We start from the raw sequence: 12447 nt of genomic DNA on the forward strand, positions 1-12447 counted from the left end.
GGACTGGGTCGAAAGGCGTAGTGAAAGGGTGTTTAGGAATATAATAATGCAAATGTGTACATATGCTAGCGCGTTTTTGTTTTGTTGTTGTTATTGTTGTTGTTGTTATTTCTGTGCAAATTTGCAAAGTTTGAGTGCATGATGCGTTTTTCACAAAATAAATTAATATCGGTTCAAAAATTCAACATGTTTTCGTACTTCCACTTCCTGTAGGCTCATTTCAGTGATTAAATGCTGAAGACCCTGAGGTGCTGTGCTCTTGTAACAGCTGAACGTGTATTTCAACGAAAGCAACTAGTGAAATGGGGGTTACAGCAACCGAGACGGTGGAATTGGTGTCCTAGCGTGTATGGAACCATTTCTTACGGTACGCGGTTTGCGATGATCACCATGCAAGCACGGACATGAATAAACGGAACACGTTGCAGTGTTATAGCTCTAGTCACGCGCTGCGCAACAGTAATTGCGGGATTTGGTGCATGCATACGCCACACTATCGCTGCTGCGGTCACGCATGGGCGCGTCGCGACTCTTAATTTCTGCTAGGACTAGCACCAGTGCAGCTGGAACTGCGAAGCTTGTTCCATTTACGTGTGTCGCTTGCCCGTACATATCTATTCTTGCAGCTTTAGGACTCTAAGCAAGTACTCGAACAACTGAGCGGCGTACAGACTCAGACATTGGTTTTCTCACGTAGGCGTAGGACGGACTAATCGCCCTGGCACCGATCCAGCCGATTTAAGGAAATTAATACGCAGCTGGGGTTCTTGATTGGCCTTAACTGTCACTGTTGTTCCGCATATTCATTAGCGCACTGGTGGAAATGCGCAAATCGTAGGTACTGAGGCGGTATGTGCTGAATTCAAATCGCACTGTCCATTATCTCGCTACAAGACGAGATGTGTTTCTGGACACGTTGAAAGGGAAAAAAAACAACAAAAAAGCCTGCTGACTCTGGACGAAGGTACGTTTGCCAACCTAGTGTTTCGAAACGCAAAGCAGCGAAGCGATAAAGGATTTTACAGACCCAGTCTCCCCACCCACCCTTTCTTTCTGGCAAAACGTCCTCTTGAAAGAGCGTCGATCGTAACCGTTTGAATGACAGCGTTAATCATCTTCGCCCTAGATGACATGCGAGAGGCGCGGAGAAGGGATTGGAGATGTGAGCGCCTGAAAAAAAGCCTTGAAAAATTGGATGAAAAGCTTCTTTTTCTCGTTTTTTTTTTCATTGCCCAGAAAAAGAGGGAAAAAAAAGCCAAAATTTTTACACGTAATTTTCTGCACGGTATAACATCAGTACGCACTGTGAAATTTGGTCCGAACGAGCTGTTTGGGGGCCTGCCAATCATCTGGAGCCGTCTGCATGATGGCTGAGTCTTGGGTAATGTGCATGCGAAACTGCGCAGCTGACTTGTGGGAGGGCGCGTGCTAAAACTTGTGTTTGTGCGCTCGATCCTCAACGTGGGAAAATATACACAAGCAAGCATTTTCCTACCCAGCAGTGACGAATCAGACTTTGCGTCGATTGCGTTGTGTGCAATATGTCACCCTCTTTTCCTGAAGAGGCTATGCAGCGTCTTTGTTTAGGTGAAAAAATATTACTGTTACTTAATCCTGAGCTAAAATTAATAAATGAGCTTAATGAGATACGTTCTCGTTTATTTCAAAAATTTAATATCTTTCTGAAATAAAGGAAGAAGTGTCTTTTATTTTTGCCGAAATTTCACAATTTCTTGAAGCTTTACGTATCTTGTAGAGATTGCTGACAATGTCCTGAAGGAAACTACCGCCCTGTGGCGCTACTACCCCTGACGGTGGGAGCTCAAAAAAAAAAAGAAATTTCTCACAGGTTTGCCCACAAACCAAGCCGTTGCTAAGGCCATTTTTTGTGGTATTCAGTATCTTTTTGTTCCTTTATCCGGCAGACTAGTTCATACCTGCGTGACACATGCATGGCTTCAGATTAAAACATTCTGATACCTTTCATTTGTTAAAAAACGGCTGGGCAGTTACGTCTGACGTCGCAGGCCGTAAAAACTGACGTAGTAGCGTTTCTTGTTTTCAGCGCTGCCTGTTGTTACGACAAGGAATCGTGCAGTGTTTGACCTTCAAAACGAGACCTGCACACACACCTCTGCCTTATCGAAACAAGTCCAGCTTTCTTGGACATCAATTTTAATTGTGAGGGAATTGCGGAATTTTGATATATATGGTTATGGTCATATTGATGGAAATGGACTAACCTTTTGATGCGCAGCAAAATCTTGCTTTTAAAGTTTGTAGGCTGTCATAGAGGACCAATTAAGTGTTTTTTTTAATTTATTGTGAGGCAGCTGTGGAGTATTGTGAGATATTGTTATGAGAACACTGATGGGAATGGCCTAACCTTCCGTTGCGTAGCGTGCGTGAGTGCGTAAAGACTTTTATTGTTAGATCGGTTGAGGTTAGGGAAAGGGGAGGTCGTGCTGCGGATGAACGAAGGACAAGCAGCAATATATTGCTTTTGAAGTTTGTTGTGCGGTCCCACCCAGTAGTTAAGACACCATCGAAAATCAGTGGGGACAGTTTTGTACACTAAACAGTAGAAAACTATAAGCCTCCCGGAGAGGGATCTGTGGCTATATTGATTATGCGCAATCTCACAATATGCGAAAAAAATTTGTTCATAAACACCAAATTCCCGTTGAAAAAGCACGCTTGTCCACAATACATTCTGGTTAGCGATTAATGCGATTCCCATAGGCCTATCTCAGAAATCGTTCTAATAATGCATAATCGCGTTTGAAATTGCATACACCGCAAAGTGAAATGGCAAAAGGGTGGCGAAGGCTTGTCAGCTAACACACATGTTGCTTTTTCGCTTCTTTCGTTTTATCATTACGCGACCAGATATGTCTGTTAATCACTTCTGCATGGCATAAACGCGATGTCCAGTACACGGCGACCTAATAATTCGGTCGCGGTAAAAATTAAGAGACGCGGTGCCTCACTTCTCCCGGTATTTGCGACCTTAATTACATTCGGACAATGGGCACACTTTGCACGAGCGCACGAAGAACCTTTTCTGCTCGCTTCGGTGTGTGTGTGTGTATATATGTACGTCTCGTGTACGCGCACACCTGCATTGTTCAAACAGCGCCTTTCATCTCTCACCCCGCCGGAAGAAAAGGGAGTCGCGAGGGGGCGCGCCGCCGAAGGGCGTCCTGATTATTGTTTTCATAGGCTGTGAGGCCGGGCGGCCCCGCGCCATTGTCTCGCGCTAATCGCCGGCTCCCAAGCACCGAAGAAGCCCCTCGCCCTCGCGTGATTTTCGCCGTTCGGAAAAAAAAAATGGGTGGGCGGCGCGCGAATAACGCGCGGCGGCGATCGTTTTGTTTTAATCTGCGCCCTCATCACGTAATGGTGGCTCAGGGGCGTGCACCCGCGGAACGCGCGTAATTCGCGCGCGCGCGCTCTCTCTCTCTCGCTCGTGTTTCAGGCGTGCCGGTCACTGCTGCTGCGGCCGCCGCCGGAAGCCACCAGTGCGCGTTCGGGCATCCCCCAGCAACCCAGACGCGGAGGCGAAAAACCCTGCTCTGGCTGGGCGGCGGCGGCAGGCAGACAGAAAACAACACGAGTTCCGGCGGCGCGCCTCCTTCGCGGCAAAAGGAGGACCACTTGAAATATGAATGGCCGAGCTCCGGAGCCTTCTTTCGATGCGGCCAGCCAACAGGGAGGGTTTGCAGCGCTATATAGCGTGGGCGGCTGCCCTGTTAGTGCGGCGAGCGCGGGGCCGCCCGTCGCATGCCCGCTTCCTGCATCGGGGTGCACGAGGCCTGCGCTTGGAGACTGCGGTTCACCGTCGACAAGTGACCCATTTGATCTCGCGCGAGGCCCTTTTCTCTCGTGCACCGCTTGTGACGCGAGCGGCATGCCGAATAGCGTGTCCGAGGGCGTAAGTATTGCTCTGCCCCGACCTTAAAGGGATACTGAGGCGGTTTTCGAATCAGCTAACCTTCTAGTGTTTTGAAGTAGTGTCATTGCTGATCACGTCTGTGAAATTATTTTTTCGATTTTGGCTAAAACAGTGGCGCAATCACCAATTAAAAACGCGATGTTTAAATTTCCCGCTCCCCGCGCGAGCCCAGGAGAGGGGAACAGCGGAGAGGGAAACCTCGTCCATGTCGGCCAGCGTGACGTCATGTTGAGGAGCCGGGGATGCTTCGGCGCACCCGAGCGCGCTTTCAGCACGCGTTGTTTCTCGTGCTGCATGCGTTGTTCCTCGCACTGCGTGCGTTGCGACGTACAAAGCGTGTCAGCCGACCTTGAGAATCAGATTCAATAGGTACAACTCTGCGTTCGTGTCCACGAACAACTACGGCCGCGACAGTGTCGTCTTCCACTGTTTTCCGCAAGACCACAAGCTCGCAGCGCAACCGCTCGCTGCTGTGACGAAGAATTCAAGCCGACTAACCTGTGCTACACGGGCACTTTCGAATGACATCTGAGTCGAATGGCAGTCGAGACTTGGAATAGCATTCGAACTCGACGGACTCCCGCGGTGCTACACGACACTTTCCAAACACATTGGAAATTCTCAGCTCGTTTTTAGTGTACAACGACGACGACGATCCACTAGTCCGACAACGGTAATAGCACGGTGAACAGCAGCATGTGATTATAGTGAACTGTCTAGTTCACTGTAATATGATTGTAGCGGGACAAGTTTTTTGGCTACACGACACCGACGAATCCGATCGGCGGACGGTCAGCCTGCATGCCCTCGGTAGTTCGACGGCTGAGCGAAAACACGCTGATGTGGTGACGGTGCGAATACATGCGCGCTTATACATTATCCGTATTGGAAATAAGCGAAACGAACGGCTATATTCTACATGTGCACACTTGGACACTCGCTAGCGATAACCACTTGCCAAATTAATTTCGGTCGACGACGACTCCGTTTCCTTCCGCGACGACTAGGCCTAGCGAGTCCGCAGGGTTGGATCGGTGATTGCGGTGGTTGTGAAGAACAAATTCACAAGTTTTAGCGAATGCAAATGGTCAACGAGTGCAGTTTTGACAACAGTGGCATGAAATCAACTATTGCTTACATCGCAGGACGCGCATACGATGAACGGGAAGCGGCGGTGTGACTCAGGCTGCCGAGCTGTGCTTTACGGCCAGCAGCAGTCGTCGCCGTCGCTAGCTTGTGGGTAACAAGTTAGGCCGTTTCAGTTCAAGCGAACGGTCACCAAATATACTTCTGGATAAAGTAGTTTAAAATAAAGTACTGGGCATGTCGGAGGAAGCCGGGAAAATTAGCGAGAAGCGCCGGTCCTACGCGATGTCAACAACCCGGCTGTCAAGTGTTTCTCAGGAGAGCGATCGCGTCGGCGCTTCTCACAGATTGTCGCACTGCGTAAACAAGCACGGGTACAACCGGTACAGAAGAGAAGGGATTATTAAATAGAACTAAAACGCATATTTCGTTTTATGTCTTGCAAACGAGCACAAGCTGTTCATACGCAGCAATGTAAACAGCAGCATGTGAGTGCAGTCGTCCTCATCGGCGCACTCCTGGGGAAATTTTATGCACTCGCGGTAAATGTTCATTGGTGTACTATTATCTACAACCACTCACTAAGACAGAACACGAGCTATTTGCTAAACAAACAGCAGGAAAAAAGCGAGAAGCAGGTATCGAAATGAACAGCCACGGACCCGAAAGCAGTCGCGCGGCTGTGGGCGGGGCGAAGCGACGGCGGCGGCGAGTGCTATTGGTCGGTTCAGGCTGTGTTCGCGTTTCGAAGGCATTCCAAAATCTGGAATGTCTTCGCCGAGCTCCGTCGACTCGAATGTCATCTGAACCGAATGCCATCGAAAAACTTCGTGTAGCAGCGTAAGTTCGGCAGTCGAGTCGAATGACATTCGGTTGGAAGGCATTCGAAACAGCCGTGTAGCACGGGTACTCGAAACACTTTCGTAAAAGCGGCTACAGGCAGAGCTTGTCCTAGTGTGATCTCTGGTGATTTCTGTCGAAAAGGCGCGGCTGAACCATGACACAGTTCCATCGATTTCCTCGCGCATAACAAGCGTGTCACCATTCCGAAGAAGAGCCTCTTTTAAAAGTAGAAACATGCTTACTTAGCCCCTGAAGAAACCTTATAGAGGCTTAAGCATGTGTCGCTCTCCTCAGCTTAGGTGCGGCCAGACCACCTGAGACGTGCTCAGCAAGGCTCGGTTAGTGATTTTACACTCGGTTCGACGTGTCCAAGCAAGCAAGCAAGCAAGCAAGCAAGCAAGCAAGCAAGCAAGCAAGCAAGCAAGCAAGCAAGCAAGCAAGCAGAGCAAAGCACAATAAAGGAAAGCAAGCAAGCATCGAAGCTCTTCATATGCGGCATCTCGTTTAATTCTAGCTAAGAAATTAAAATGAAAGCGTTCGACGTTGATTTCGGATGCAAATTTATGACAGAAATGAATGCCAACCGAGTTTTTGCAAAAAAACACCGCAACCTTACTCGGTTTCTTCATCAAGTTGTGGCAGCGGGCGAGTTGCAGCTAGCTTGGCTTTTAAACACACATATAGTTAGCAACTACTTCACTGAACCTAAACTGCAAATCTAGGAAGGGCGAACGTTTCCGAGGCAGCGATTAATATTTTCTGGCATCTGCTGAACGCGCCAGGAGTGAAGCGTGTATTTGTGCGCGTATTTGGCTTGGTTTCTGGCGCACCATGATTGCGTCACTATCTTGTGGTCACATGCCTCGCAGTGCTTGGCCACTGCGCTTCGCTAATTTTGACACCAACTTTGTGCTCCTTCATCGTTCACTTGAAATACTTTCTTGCCCCAACCTGCAACGCCGGGTACTGAGAACAAGATTTACACAGTGCTTTGGGCCTTTTCTTTAGGATGACGCTCTTCCGGGCGAGCCAGGAGGCGTCCGGACTTGAGTATTGTTCGCACCCCTTCCTTTACGAGCATACGAGCCGATGTTGTGCTGGCACCTTTTACGCATGGTCTGTATCGCGTCTTTGACGCTGGCGTATGCTTGTGCTAGGCATAGAATTTTTTGCTTGTGTCTTTTTTGGTTTCAGGCGATACGTGGAATGAGCAAACTGTAGTATCCTTTTCTTCGGTGGTCAGTAAAAAAAAATAGTCGCCGTATTCGCTTTTACAACGACACGGAAAGCTGCGATCTGCCCTCAACGCAGCGCCGGATCCGCATCGGCAGCTTCTCCAGTCCTCAAAATGACGTCACGACCTCTCTTGACCAATCACGGGCGGCGGCGCGCCGCGCGGCGTGCCCCGCGGCACAGGCCGCATATTTCGGCTAAAAAAGGCAATTCGCGCTTGTTTTTGCCTTATTTGGATGCGATATTCCAGTATACAGCATGAAAAACTATAGGATGCCGCTGCCAGCCCGATTTTCAGAAAAAGTGCTTCAGTCTCCCTTTAACTTTCGGAAGCCATGCCATCGATCAGGCTCTTGCGTGCGCTCCAGCAGAATTCCGCGCCGTTTGCACGCACCAAAGTTCAAGAGCAGCTCGAGCGTGTGAATTTCATCGTTCGGAGACGAAGGGAGGCAGTCCTTGTACGCTTGTGCCTTCGCCTGTGTTTTCTCTGGGAACGCGGTGACAAAACACTGAACCGAATACGCGGCGCATTTTTAAATAGTGGTGGAGAACCTAGTTTTGTTTCGTTTTTTTTTCGTTTTTCTTGTTGCTGCTTATGTTTGAGACGCCCGTTATACCACGCTGCTGAACCAATAAAAGATGTGCTTACTTTAGGGCCGTAGAGCGGGTGGGTGTTATTATGCTGCTGTTTTTTTTTTTTTTTTTTTTTCCGGCTGAAGGCTTCCAGAATGCCTCCTGCGCAGATAAAAGCAGTCCCGTGTTTTTGTATACGCTTCCCGAATGCGGCCTTAGGCGCTGCTTGAAGCACCTACCTACTTCCGGTCTTTATCAGCGCGGCACTCTGTCGCCTTGCGGCCACACAAGCTGCGCTGTCTCACATTCTCCTGACGCCGAACATCTTCGACGTAACTTTCTGGCATAGAAGCCTCGCTTTATCTGCGTTCGCGGGAGTCAAATAAGTAGCGTGGATAGGTTTTTCCCTTACGTTCGGGCTGTATTTCTGCATATTAAAGTAGAGAGAGAGAGAAGCGTGGAATAACACATGTTTTTAATGGGGAGACACACACGCACTCGCCCTTACGCACTCGGCGTGCCGTGGTTTCAGAATAAAAGGAAAACCACAGCGGAATAGACGACTCGTTCTCTCTCGCAATCCATCACCCGCTTTCCCTCGCTCAGCGTCTCACTCGCATCGCGTCTGCCACTTTCTCTCGTGCACCTATTCTCTCCACGTTTCGTCGGCCCGACTGAAAGCACATGTGTTGGGTTCTAGCTCGGAACGCTGCATGCTGGCGGGGTCGCTGCTGAACCGCGTAGACTAAACAGCTATTCCGCACTTGTTGAATTTCTTTCGCGGCCGCGCGTACTGACGCGAGCAAAAAGAAAGCGTTAACCAGCCGCTTGAGGCGTTCAGCTTTTTACTGGGAGCCATATCCTTGGGAATATGCCAAGCAAACCATTGGTGACAGAAAAACGAGTTGGCTCAAGGGTTTACTGTTCACTTACGATGGCACTTACACTGAAAGTCTGCTTTTGCTCTTGTTATATCGGGTGATGTTATATCGGGTAGGAGCAGCGACGGTACAAAAGAGAAATGCACGCTTGAAGAGCCGCAGAAACCTTACATCGCTTGCGACACATGCAGTGGCATGTTCTGCCGTGCTCTGTGAGATTTCTACAGAACTTGGCGCATGCGTTTACACAACTTCGCAGATTATTTTTACCTGTCTTGTGAACCGCGCCGGAATGAGGATCCGCGTTACGGCGTGTACAAATTTCTCTCATCCTGAGATTATCCGATGTCAGTTCCTGCCGTTCTTTGGTCTTATGTGCCCTTACGCCGATAAATACAATCAATTAATTAATCAGCCAATCAGTGAGTGGTGTCTGGAGGTGCACCCTTCGTTGTGTTCAGGAATACGCACAGGAGAGCTTACGTTTGCGTTGCGTTGGGCTAGAGCGAGTGCATTTCACAAATGCACGTTCCTCAGACGTGGCAGCATTATTCTCAACCACACTGCGCGCAGATTCACATCCCGGCAGCCAGGTGTGATATAGTGCTCTTAATTTTCAGCTGACTAATAACGGCTCCGTTCATGATAGCTCACGCCTCCGTTCTGTACAAGGCTTCATAAATGTCAAGAAATGAATGTATAGTTTAAGATTATTCGTAATACAATTCATTCTTCAGCCTTTTTTAGAGCAAAGCCTTATGTGATTAGCAGCTTTTCGAAATCGCAATGCGGCATTCGTGCCCAGCGTGTTATATATAGGGCATGCGGTGCTCATGAGAAGCGCAAACTGTTCTCACATAATTTCAAACGCGGTCCGCGAACAAGAGCTGGTAACCCTGGTGGGCGTACAGCTTCGCTCCGGAGCGCTGACGTTTCCCGCGCTCTGCGGCAGCCTCGTCGCGGGCACGATGTGGCGGCGGCGGCTCATCGCTGCTCGCCCTTCCCAGCGGGACGGACGGGCGAGAATCGTGGTGCGCGCACCTGCCTTTTCGCCGGAACGACCACGACAGGGCATGACTTGGCGGCGAACAATCGCGGGGGTCCCTTCCCGTCTGCAGGTGTTGAGCTCGGTCTCCGGGGCCGCCGTGGCGGAGAGGAGGCCGCTCTCCTTATTGATGGCGGCCGAGCGACGCCCGTATCGGCGCTCGCAAGTGGATCACGCGCGCTTCCGTCGTTTGTGGCCAAACTGGAGCGGGATGAGGCTGTCCCTTTCTTTTGTCGCTGCGACCGCCTTCCGGTTTTCGCGCCGTCCACTGCGGGGTACACGTGCGGCGTAGTCCGTGTCAAAATTATATATATATATTTTTTTGCTTTTTCTGGTGCCAACCGCCAGCGGGAATGTCCCCCGACGCAGCCTCGTCATTGTAGATGTGCTGGCAGCACTTCTCGGGTTTGCTTTCATTGCTTCGTTAGTATCACTTGTAGGTGTGCTTTGATTCAATCGTGTTGTTGCGGTGTCTTTAATTGTGAGATCAAAAATTGGGGAGGATACTTAATCACTGATTACATGTAGCAACGCGATAGCATAGACCCTCGTTGTGCGCTCAAGCTTATGCACCACCACATACCACACATTGTATTTTGAGAAATTGCACACTTTTTTGAATCTATATTCCTCCCATATGCACTAAGGGTCGGCTCCCGACCTAATAACTGACGGAAGTTGCGATTAGCAGTTCTGGGCTAGATTTCGTACAGATTCGGACGCAACTGGTCCTGCACTTGTGTGACATTTTGGGTGCGCGCAATCTTTGACCAAAAGTCGCCTCACCAGGCAAGATTGTGAGTTTCTGCCAATGTGTGTGTGTGTATGACGCACACACACATATATTATATAGCCGCGGTGGCTCAGTGGTTATGGCGCTCGGCTGCTGACCTGAAATACGCGGGTTCGTTCGCGGCCGCGGCGGTCGAATTTCTATGGACGCGGAATTCTAGAGGCCCGTGTACTGTGCGATGTCAGTGCACGTTAAAGAACAACCCCAGGTGGTGGAATTTTCCGGAGCCCTTCACTACGGCGTAATAGCCTGAGTCACTTTGGGAAGTGAAACCCCAATAAACCATGAACCATATATTTATAAAGATAACCCAAGTATTTGATCAAATCAACTCAGAAAATCCACTTCGAACTAATTCTATATCGTACTGCATTTCTATTCTTTTACTTCGCAACATCACAGGGGTGACACCGGTCACCAGACGACACGTGCTTTCCGCTTTAACGAGCTTCTTATGCTGTCGCGTAAAAATTTGCAGCGATATAAAAATGGATTTGCAGCGGCAAAAGTATCCTGGCTTGGTGATAAATATTCGCTCGTACTGTAGGGGTCACAAGTCCCCAAGATGCGTGAACGGCCATCTAGGCGCGTAATCTGCCGGAGATTGCCTATTTAACTATCACGTGACAGAGCACGTGAGTTCAACTTCCTTATCCACAAGTAGGATCTTGGGCCCCCTGCCGATAACAGAACTATGAGCTGTGGCGCCTGCTCACACATCCCGGAGGTTTTTATCTCGCATAGCACAACTTTTCCACTTTTACGTCTTCTGTCGTGATGGTGCAAGGGAGAAGACTCCTGGAACCCACCTGCATCACTTGCCCAATGGCGTGAAAGATAACGAAGAAGGCAGAGCGAACTTAGTCATCGGCGTTTATCAGAAGAGCGTTTCCTTATGTCCGCTACTTTCATGGATGATGCCTGCAGTGATGAAGGATAAGGTGATGTGTGCCTCTAGGCGCGCATGGTAATGACTTCAGTATTCCATATGCTTGTGATTTGCTCATTTCGTGTCAAGTCTGCTGGGCACGGTGCGTCTCGGCGTTTTGCAGATCTCAAGCCGTTACAGCATCAGCTACGCCGAGAACATGGAATCATCCAACGAAGCAAATGATTACGCGAGGTGCGTACTCTGAAACCAGTGGAGGCAGATTTTCATCTTTCTTGTGGCTCGCTCTGAAAGGTAGCGAAACACTGCCGTGCGCAGTGTTGCGCCTCGCTGGGTGTTGCGGATGGGTAAACGTCGACCATCGTTGAGCGCCACTTTCTCGGCGGAAGGTGCGAGCATCGCGACGCGTCTGTCGACGCGCGCCTTCTCTGCCATTGCAGTGCGCGGTCATTTCGGTCTAAACGACAGGTGAACGGACGCGCTAATTGGCTGCCGCGGGCCCTTTCGCGCGCTTCGGTGTGGAACTGACAAATGCTGGCTGGGGGGCTCTGTCTCTCGCGTCTGGCAACCAGAGACTTAATTTGGGACGCGGAAGAGTGACTGCGCCTGCATGGCGTCTGTCGTTTCCGCGGCGACTGGTCAAGGTCGGTCGTGCGCCGAGTCTCCCTCCGTGACTGCGCGGCCGGAGCACGTGGGCAGTGACGGCGCCCATGTAACACTTTCCCGAATTGATGTGCGCCCGCCTGACGAGGCCCGAGTAGCCGCGGCCGCCGGACAGGTGCGGAATTGCGAGGTCGCTTGTGTAAGGAGCGCCGCGAATTTATGGGGGCCCCTAATGCGCTTCGCCCGTTACTCCGGAGCAGCACGCGAGGGCCTGACAGATAATTCCGTAAAAAACAAGGTCTGTTTCAAAGCGCGCGCCCGGCTTCACTCTTCCCGCTGGAGGCTCGCGCTGTTTATATTTTCTTCAATTAAGCGGCCGCCGTATATTTCCTAGCCAGCCCGGTCGGTCGCGCGCAGCCATTCGCGCTACAACACACACGGCTGCGGCGGAATCGCGTCTCCCGCGGTCGGCCTGGCCGGAACGTCCGTTCTGCATATTTGGAATTGCGGCCAGTTCAAGTGGGGTAATTGGACAGGAAGAAACTG

The 12447-nt window shown here is 50.2% G+C and overlaps 1 protein-coding gene across 4 annotated transcripts in view; it reads left to right on the forward strand.

The window, feature by feature from the left end:
- Positions 1–12447, forward strand: part of LOC149350375 (puratrophin-1-like) — a 525363-nt gene that overhangs the window by 130785 nt on the left and 382131 nt on the right. The gene's annotated exons all lie outside the window — the stretch shown is intronic.

Source organism: Amblyomma mixtum, chromosome 3 (genome assembly GCF_055824585.1).
Source record: "Amblyomma mixtum isolate Tamu chromosome 3, ASM5582458v1, whole genome shotgun sequence".
Lineage (NCBI taxonomy): Eukaryota > Metazoa > Arthropoda > Arachnida > Ixodida > Ixodidae > Amblyomma > Amblyomma mixtum.